The sequence below is a fragment of the Pinus tabuliformis genome, chromosome 1_2 (genome assembly GCF_031772625.1).
Source record: "Pinus tabuliformis cultivar Carrire ecotype Pingquan chromosome 1_2, CPIR1, whole genome shotgun sequence".
NCBI lineage: Eukaryota > Viridiplantae > Streptophyta > Pinopsida > Pinales > Pinaceae > Pinus > Pinus tabuliformis.
Window position 1 is genome coordinate 212091504 of NC_142298.1, and position 9846 is coordinate 212101349.

Consider the following 9846-nt stretch of genomic DNA (forward strand, 5'->3'; position numbering starts at 1 on the left):
CAAGTTCTACATCCTATAATTCTTCTATTTCGAAGACATTTCTCGATACGTATTCTCAATCCCTGTGGCTTGGCACTTTGGAATCTCTTCATCCCTTAGCCACAACTTTTCTTGATGATGAAAGTATCATTGAAGTAATTTCTCTCGAGGAACCACCATGGAACGATACTCATCCTCATTCTTCATTCCTTCCTAGCCCGACGGTCATGTATATGTGTCTTACGAAGTTCTCTTCTCAGCTCTCTATTGACATGTCAATTTCGCTTGACATTGTCAAGCTCTTTCAACTGAGGGCACCTTTATCCCTTCATGGATTTAGGCTTTTTCTCCCTCCCCGAGTTTTTATCGATTGCCCATTATTACAATGGGGTTGTCATCTGAATCGTAACCCTCTCTCGCCTAGTGGGCATGGGGCCAATGCCTTATATGAGTTCTACTCTGTTATTTGGCTGAGTCAATGCTTACTCGTCATGAAAATGGTAAAACTCCAATGTTCATCTGTGTTGATTGATTACCCGAGTCCCAAAATGGACTCTCTCAAGAGGTACTATGCTTCGGTCATCTTGCATGGTTACTTGTGTACATTAGTGTGTCATTTATTTTTGTGCATTGTGGTTTGATGTGTTAGTTTTCAAACAACATTCCTATTTACTATGTTTTCCTTGCTTTGCAGACATTTGTGACTCCCCACATCAGTTTTGCTTATGATGCTTGCCGTAGTACCAGGAACCTACCATCTGTGATGTGGGCTATTCATTACCCTCATGGTGAGTTGCTCGATCTCCAAGGTATCTGTTTAGGTAAAAAAACTAACAACATTGTTGAATACAGTGCGGTCATCAAACTATTGTCAGAAGCCACTGTTGTTGACATTCGAGAGCTGGTTTTCAACCTGGATTCACAACTTGTTGTCCTTCAACTCAACGGGCAATATTCCATCAGAAACCCTCAAATATTGAAAATGTATCTCCGTATTCGTCTACTAGAAAGGAATTTTGATTATATTACATATCATCATATTCCTAGATGCATGAATACATTGACAGATGTTGTAGCTAATTATGTGTTGGATAGACATTTACAAAAGAAAATACAACATTTTTATATGGTGATAATGTTTGATACATCAAAACCCCAAAAAAATATGTGTGTCCAAAATAACATCGGTGGCTCGCAAGCCTCATATATCCGTGGCACGCTAGCCTCAAAAATGTAAAATGCTGGACCTAGGAACTAATCAGCATGGTGATCGTGGTAGCATTACATGACTCGTGCAACACGAGTTAGAAATCAGCGAATCCAATCCGATACTCCCACCGTGTGTCTCTGGTACTAGCGAGGAATTTCTCCCACCCGAGCATACTTTGCGATGCCACGAGTCAACCCCTGAATATTCCTCGCGATCTCCTCCTCGTTGTCACTCACCTCCTGATAAAGAGAGACAGCATCAACCTAGTGAGCGACGTGCCTAACTATTGGGGACATCCTAGCATGATGCTCTGGTCCAACTTCTGCATTAACAAAGAGAAATGTTATAAACACATATGTATCAAAAACAATAAAAAAAAAAAAAATCACAAAATAAAAAAATTGATTTTTTTACCTTCATCATCAAAATCCTCTAGCGGGATGTCTAGATCTCCACGAAGTCAGTGCCATTGTATGGCCAATCCTCCATGACGATCTTCTGTTATTGTAGCCATGAAAAGAAGGCAGGCCTGTACGACATGTGCTGGCCTCGAGTGATCTTGGGCATCAAACGACTCCAGTGGGCCATCCGTGGGTCGTGTGGCATGGGAGGATCTACATCAGTCAACTGGTACTGGAACAGTGGCACCTGTCCCAAGAAAAAGTTAACTAGTACGAATCTGAAGCAAAATTGCTTCAGATTCCCCACCTTAGCTTTGGTCAGCTGGCAATTTATGTTGATCTTCATGGCCTCTGCCCAATTGAGGATCGCTGTTGTTGTGCAGTCGATGGCATAAAGTAATTTTGACTTGTTAGTCTCATGCACTGCTTGGGACCCCACCACTCTGTTGATATTCAATAGTAGCACTCTCACTGTCAGATCTCAAACAATGGAAATCTCAATCTTGCCACTCTTGGATTTGAGGGCTTCAGGGCAATGTTTGGTGAGAAACATGGATATTCTTGCCCCAATTGGTTGTGGCCCATATAAGTTGACTAGTTCCCCTCTCCGGGACATCCGGGACAGTCTTGTGATGAAATATATGTCTCAAGTTTATAACTCCACCTCCTGGTCACCAATGACAAATATTTCCCGATTTATGTCCCAGAGACTAATCAGGTACTAAAGCAACTCAGGTTGGGCCCGCATCCCTGGCATGATAAATAATTTTAGGAGACCATAGTCCATTAAAGCATTTAGGAAATTTAGATCATTCAGTGCCTAGGAGTCCACATCCTCGTGCTCACGTTCTTTCCAGTCTACCATTTTCTGTGATTCTTTCCTGCAAAAAACCATAGATTTAAGTCAATAATCATTTTAACCCATAAAGTTCAAATTCTGACGGTGGTTTTGAGGGGAAATGGATTTTTTCCCTATTCACGGCATCAGCACACCTGTTTTAAAAACAGTTGCGCTGACGGCACGGTAGGCCATTTTAATTACCCTTGGTTGGTGAGATTCCATGCCTGAAAGTCGCGCCGACCGAGGGAGAAATTTTTTTAACAAATCCTCCCTCAAAAATACCAAAAATGGTTAAAAATAGGAATAAATGGTATGAAAATGAAGATTAGGGCTTTGACTCTTACCTGTAACTGGCAGCTCGGCGAATTACCTCCCGGATCTCCCGCAATCTGCTCCAGAATAATTAGTGAAAAAGTGAGTAAAAAGTCTTTCACAGCAAGGTAAAATAGTAAATGGTAAAAAAATATTTACTTTTCCTCCCTTTTATTCAGTTTTTCATGAAATATTAGGTTTTGTAAATATTTTGGCATATTTTTTCTCAATGGACTTTACCCTTTTTTGCGCAGAAACAAGTGATGGATGTTCAACGATGATGCCAAGTCACGTTTCAGCTCTTTTCTCGACTCATTAAACTTATATGAAAGATTACCAAGTATTTTTCTGTTTTGACTCGTAAAAGAGAATAAAATGGGGGGTCTGATTTCAAGCTCTTTTTCGACCCTTTAAAAACGAAAATATAACTGAGCCCTTATCGTTTCGAACTCATTAACGAATGTGAAACATCGTGCACCCAGTATAAGTTTACCCCTCTTTCGAGCTGGGATGAACTATTTATGAAAAAGGTACTCCTTGACTGAAATGGTCAAGTGGTTCTCTCAAGTATCATTTTCTACCTTTTTGGGCTCGAGAGACACAACTGTACGAAAAGGGACCATGTGGATTTTTATTTTCTGTTTCTTTTTCAAACTCTCTAAACATGAAAAAGATACTGACTTACACCTTTATCGAACTCGTTAAAATATTAAACGATATCATATTTGTCACCATGACGAACGTGAGCTTCTCCTTCCTAGGGCTCATTAAACTTGCTAGGTCAGATTCGTCTGAAGGACAAACTTACAATGCAAGCATATGCTATCCCCTTCAAGCTTGTGATTCAAAAATAATTTGGGTACCTGCCAGAAATGGTGGGGTGAAAATTTGGAATGCTAATCAGTTCTGTCAGCGGCTCACTCTTGAACATGACACTTTCTACTTCATGTCGGGTTGGGATATCCTCCTTTGTATCGTTGACCTTCCTGGGTTGGGCCATTCATTTTTTCCTTCCATTTGATCTCTGCCATGTCATCATGACCACCGATCCTATGGATCCAAAAGCTGCCAAACTTCCAGTTGTGTTGCCGATATGTTCAAGAATTGTCCTTCAATAGTTACACTTACCTCTGATTCTCCGTATCATCCAAAATCATTTTGCATCCTTTTGTCTTGTGTTGATGATGTGGGATACATTATGGTCGTCCTTCAACACGGTCACTTCCTATAGACTTCAACCCATTATCCGGGAAGTTGATCAAGAGACTCCCTTCCAGTACCTTAGAGCTTGCATGCCCTAATGGCAAGTTCTTCGCACTCGATGACAAGTTCACATCATTGGCTTTCGATTGGGTGATTTCACGGGTGTTCGACTTTAGTTCCTCTATTCACATTCCATGGATTGTGCTAATAGTACCTTGAGGACCATTGTCATTATTGGTGGTTTCTCTCGCGCTTGTTAAAATTTTACATCATTGACTGGTCATCAAGCAACTTTTTATAGCATGTTCGACATTAACACATCTATTCACATGTTAAAATTTGTACTTCGATCGGGCCGTGTTGGAGCTCAAGACCCTGGACTCATATTACAAAAGTCCATGTTATGAATCAGTGTGACATGATTATATTGATATACATGTCACTTTCAGATGGATGGTTGCGACCATACCATGAGTTATCATATGTGATCCTTCTCATTATTGGATGGCTGCGACCATACCTTGGTTTCATTATGATTGTTAGGCCTAAGAATTATCCTTAAAATACATCCACTTTCACTCCATTCACACATTTTCTCACCTCTATTCCACCACCATGTCACCACATCAGCTTCACTTTCATCATTAAATGGGTTACCATTGTGTTTTCCAAAACATTATTAATTCTTAGTATTTTTAAGTGAATTTGTGGTTAAACTTTAGAAAATAATATCCATATACTTATACCTAACAATTAGAATGAGTTTGTTGACATGTGTAGGTACAAAGGAAGATTCTAAGGCACCCTTATGTGGCACTCTATGTTCAAATTCGAACTTTAGGAGATCATGGACCCCATGGATAAGATCATGGACCTCATGGAGAAGATTATGGAGGATAGGCTTATGTGTCACCATTGGTTGAGAGATATGTGGTTTTGAAGAGGGAATAGTGGATCCACATTTATGATTTTTTTATCATAACTTTTGTATAAATAGGAGTTTTATCTCCTTCATTTGTAATTTTGGAATTTAGGATTTAGAATTGAGAAGTTATAATTTAGAACCTTAGGATCTTATAAGTTTGTAATGAGAAGTTAGAATTTGGAATCATTGTAATGGAGATTTTAGAACCTCTCGAAATGTAGAACTTGTAATTGCAATTTGCAATTGAAGATAAATAAAATGGAGCTTCTTTGATCTTCTACATTTGACTTCTCTTTTGATGTGCTTCTAAATCCTTGGAAGGGCCCCCATTGTCTAGCAAATACACTTTTGTTTTTGTAAGCTTTCATTTTATGTTTGTTTGTAAATTTCATTAGGTTCATATGTTTGAAATATTAATGAATAAACTTTCGTAAGAAAGTATTAATGTTTCTTTCAATGAATCTGATTTGTTATTTAATGTTTGATTTCATTAGTTTAAATAATTTGTTGCTTAAGATGATTAGCAATATTAATGAACAGTCTCCTGTAAGGGAGCTTTAATATTTCTTACACTTGTCACAGTGTCCTTAGATTTCATTTTGTTAAATGACTAAATAGTTGTTGGAGATCCCAATGAAAGACCTCCTATAAGGGAGCTTAGGCATTTCTTCACCTAGCTTAGTTTAGTTTGTCTCTAAGTCCATATATATTGGATGATCCTGGAAGTTTACTTACCCGGATTGATAGTAAATGAAACTCTAATTTGCATCCACATTTTGGCGCCGTTGCTGGGGAGGATCATTTAGAGATAGACTTAGGAAGTTATTTTTATTGCAATTACTTTTTATGGACTAACTTGTGAAACCTAGTGATAGCAGGATCTTCATAAAGGTGTTCAAGTTTGAGCTTTTTGATTTTTCATACTTAGTTTGATTTTAAATTTAGTTTTTTTTTTTTAATCAAACCCCCCATTTCTTACTAATTCATCTACGTATGAGAAATTTGAAGATGTTAAATAGGTACTTCTTGGAGAGCAAGAACAATATTGAAGATTGATTTCAAAAGAACCTTGCATCAAATCCAAGAATAAAATAGGGTACTCACATCCTTGCAAATAATCAGGTACAAATTTTAAATATTGATGTGAGCATTTTCGAATTCTTAGTCCATAGGTGGCTTCACTGGAAGCATTCTTTTACCTAGGAAATAAAAAAATATTTCAAGCAAGTTAAGGTAGAATAGATTAGAAAAATAAAATGAGATCTCACTAGAGTTTTTAGTCTTTTTTTTCTTAAAAAGAACACCATCATTTCTCATGAATAAATTTACACTTCATCCACGCTAACCTACAAAAATAATTAAAAAAACAAATCAATAGGTTAGTATGCTCTCTTCCTGCACTTCGAGCGATCAGGAAAGATCAGAAAATATATTGATTTATTTTGCACAAATCAATAAAAATCTCTTGCTTGGAATTTGCACAAATCATTAAAACTACAACATTATAAGAAATTGAAATCATTTTTTTCCTTTTTAAATTCGTTTATTTTCGATTCCAAATTTAAAAATTAAATATGTAGTTTAGTGATTTGATCAATATGTTAAAACTCTTTGCATATGTTTATTTACTCCTAATAGAACACAATTTGCAGCTCCATGATGTACAAAATATTCATTATAGCAAAATATTCATTATATTCTGCTTTGATGTGCTGGGATCATTTCTTCAAACAAGCCAAATCTGTATATAAACAATTCAATGTCAGTCTTTAAGGAAGAAATATGCAATAAAAATCCATTCGTCTTGATCTAACTGCAAACAAATATTTGCTCTTAATATTTTTGAAACTGATTATTTCATGACAAGGGAGGTTTTACACGATTACTTTATCCTCTGTCTCGCAATTTCAAGTTAAAACTGAAAACAATTATAAAGAAATTAAAGCAGACAAGAAACACATAAATGTTGTTTGTAAAAAGTTCTAAAAACTTTTAGAATCAAGTCTTTATAAACAAAGCACCCAAACTCAACAATATTGATCCACATATACAATGCTCATAGAACAACTAGTGTCAGCAGCAATAATACTAGCGTGGAACTCATTGTGGCAGCTACAATATTTCTTTCAATGGCTCCAACAACATTGACCCCTACAACCACAACGATATTTGCATAAAATTCTTCTTTAGAATTTGTCCTGAAAAAGCCTTTGAATTTTAGGCTCACTAGCCCATGTCTTCCAATGAAAAAAAAACCAATTTTTCACTGCAGAATTTTCTCTTTATTCTAATCTATGGGTATATGGGGTCTCAGGTACAGCTACAGAAACAAGAAGAAAAGAAGGTACTTGAATCACTGGCATGAGTGGTAGTGTCGCATATTATTTACCTGTTCCTTCAGTGGGGTGGTTTGAAATTTATGGAACTCAGAGAGGTTGGCTTGTAATTTATGGAATGACTGAGTGTGTTGAACTAATTTGTAATGCTTCGATGCATTTATGTTTTGTTGCATTTATATTTTGTTGGAAACACCCAGATTGACTTATGAGGGAACTACGCATTCAAGGTATCATGAACTCAGAAACTCTACTTGGAAGATTCCTACCGTGGATTGAATCGATGAGGCAGCCACGTGTGCTATAACCATACTGTGCTACTACATGCTTGCGATTCGAAACCTCAGAACAAAACCAGTGGTTACTACAATCAACAAATATGTGCTAAACTGGAATATAGAAATGAGTGTTAAAACACTACAAAGGCCATTTGAACCACCAGTTGGATTAGATGGACTGAAAAAAACTTGTATCATACAGAAAGAAAAGGCTAAATCCTTCATAAGGGTCATTGGTCAACCCTAACATGCCCAAATAGAAATCTGGCACGAATCCATTTGAGTGATTTGAGCGATTTTTCATGCAGATTTTGTGGCTTGATTTGAGGATTTGTTGGTTCTCAACAATTCCATGCAGATATTGATTGCATTCCCTGACCGGTCAGGCCCCAACCTCTAGAGTTGGAATGGGGAGCCAAATTCAATCTTGATTGGTACGGAGAGGAATTCTGATATGAACTCTACGCTATACTCCTCTTTACGTAGCTCATCCTAGTTCTTCCTTTAGGCTAATTCTAGGTAACAATCATGAGCTTCAAGCAGTTGTGAGAACAACCTTTCCTTATCTAAAATGTAAGATGTATTATTTTGATGAAGGGCTTGTCAAAGGCCTCATATTGACATCCATCAGGCAGGCTTTGGAGTTGAATTATACCCGGACTTATCTGGCCGATATCTTGGATACCTGTGTGGAGAGAGTCATTTATCTTGATTCTGACCTTATTATTATTGATGATATCGCTAAGCTATGGGAAATCAATCTTCGATCGAGCACTATCAGCGCTCCTGAATATTGCCATGCAAATTTCACAAAATACTTCAGTGGTACCTTTTGGTCGGACAGCAATCTGGCGAAAATGTTCGAAGTAAGGAAACAAACGTACTACTTCAACACCGAGGTAATGGTAATTGATATTTCCAAATGGCGACAGATGCATGCACTACTCATTCAGCCAGCTTCCAGCTCCCAGGAAAAGCGTCACTATTAAATGTTGGCTCTGTGAATTATAATAGAAGAAGTCTCACGCGTTTCTTGATTCGGACATTTGTTTTGCTATTACCCACATTCCATCCCTTGTTTTATTCATTAGTTCCATGATTGCATGGAAAATATTGGCAATTCATGGTCTTCAAAATTATTGTTCCAAAATCTAAAAATCGTGTCATATTAACCATATCGTTTTGCAGGAAAGTCACCATTTGAGGAGCTCAGTCAGCATTACAGTTTGACTGTGCTCAAATGATATTGGTATTATCATGTTTCTTTTGCGCTATTATTTTTGTTCACCTACTTCGATGGCTATCCTCGTGGCCTCCATGTGCATGTGCACAGAAAAATAGTGCTGTCGAAATCAGACTTTAATTTATTTGATGTTTTTTTTTGTCTGTGGAAAAGCTCAACTACATAGTCAACCTATACTTGCTCAGTACCAGTTCCTAAGGATGAAGGGGCATTGGGTTTCATTGATGTTGCAGCACAAGGCAGTATTCTGGCAGAGAAGTGGGTGGTTATATGTCTTGAGGGATTTGTGCCTTAGCAAGTCTTGTTTCAACATCAAGTGCTCTCGGCACAGCACATTGGCAGACTTTGGAAGCGAATTTGGAAGACTGATTTATTGAACATTTGGAGTATTATATTGTTTTGGCATTAAAATTAAAACTTCTTCTTGTTGTATGCTTTTATGTGACGTACTAATCTGCAGGACACAACAAATCTATAATGCCAAGCTCTTTGTCATGCACATTCCATGAGACATCTGACACAAACAGGGAGATGATTTAATTTTCATGGTTATTTCTTAAAAATGGATTGTTATCAATATTATGAATTGGACTAAACATTATGCTTTTGATTCTCCTTAATATGTTTCATTTGGCACTAATTTTTGCGTAAGAATCATCAAGGAATTGGCCATTTATTTTTTAACACACTTATGTTCTTTATGTCAAGTTTTTTTTTGCAGATTTCGGATGATAAACTGATCATTAAGGAAACTAATTGTGCACACAATTGGTCTTCAAAAGACTAATTTCATGAGAAATTCTAAAGAACAAATCCATGATCATAAACGAAATTTCCAGAAAATTATAAGTTCTTGCAGCTTCTGGTAATAGCTTAATGGTTTGACATGTTGCATGACAGATTAGCAAATTCAAAGATCTAGGGTTTGTTCTTAAATGTCCAAGGATGGTGAAATACCTATCTACTCAAGAATTCGAAGTCTATAGGTGGCCAGTCAATGATGGTAAAACTCAGGTATTTTAGCAGAAATTCCTGAATTAATGAGCAAATTTGCTATTTTTGAGATTTTGCATGCCAAAATTCATTTTTTCCCAGCAAGAGTCATTATCCAGATAACC

The 9846-nt window shown here is 37.0% G+C and overlaps 1 pseudogene; it reads left to right on the forward strand.

The window, feature by feature from the left end:
• Positions 1-8063: 8063 nt before the first annotated feature.
• Positions 8064-8474, forward strand: LOC149205194 (putative galacturonosyltransferase-like 7 pseudogene; annotated as a pseudogene).
• The last annotated feature ends 1372 nt before the right edge of the window (positions 8475-9846 follow it).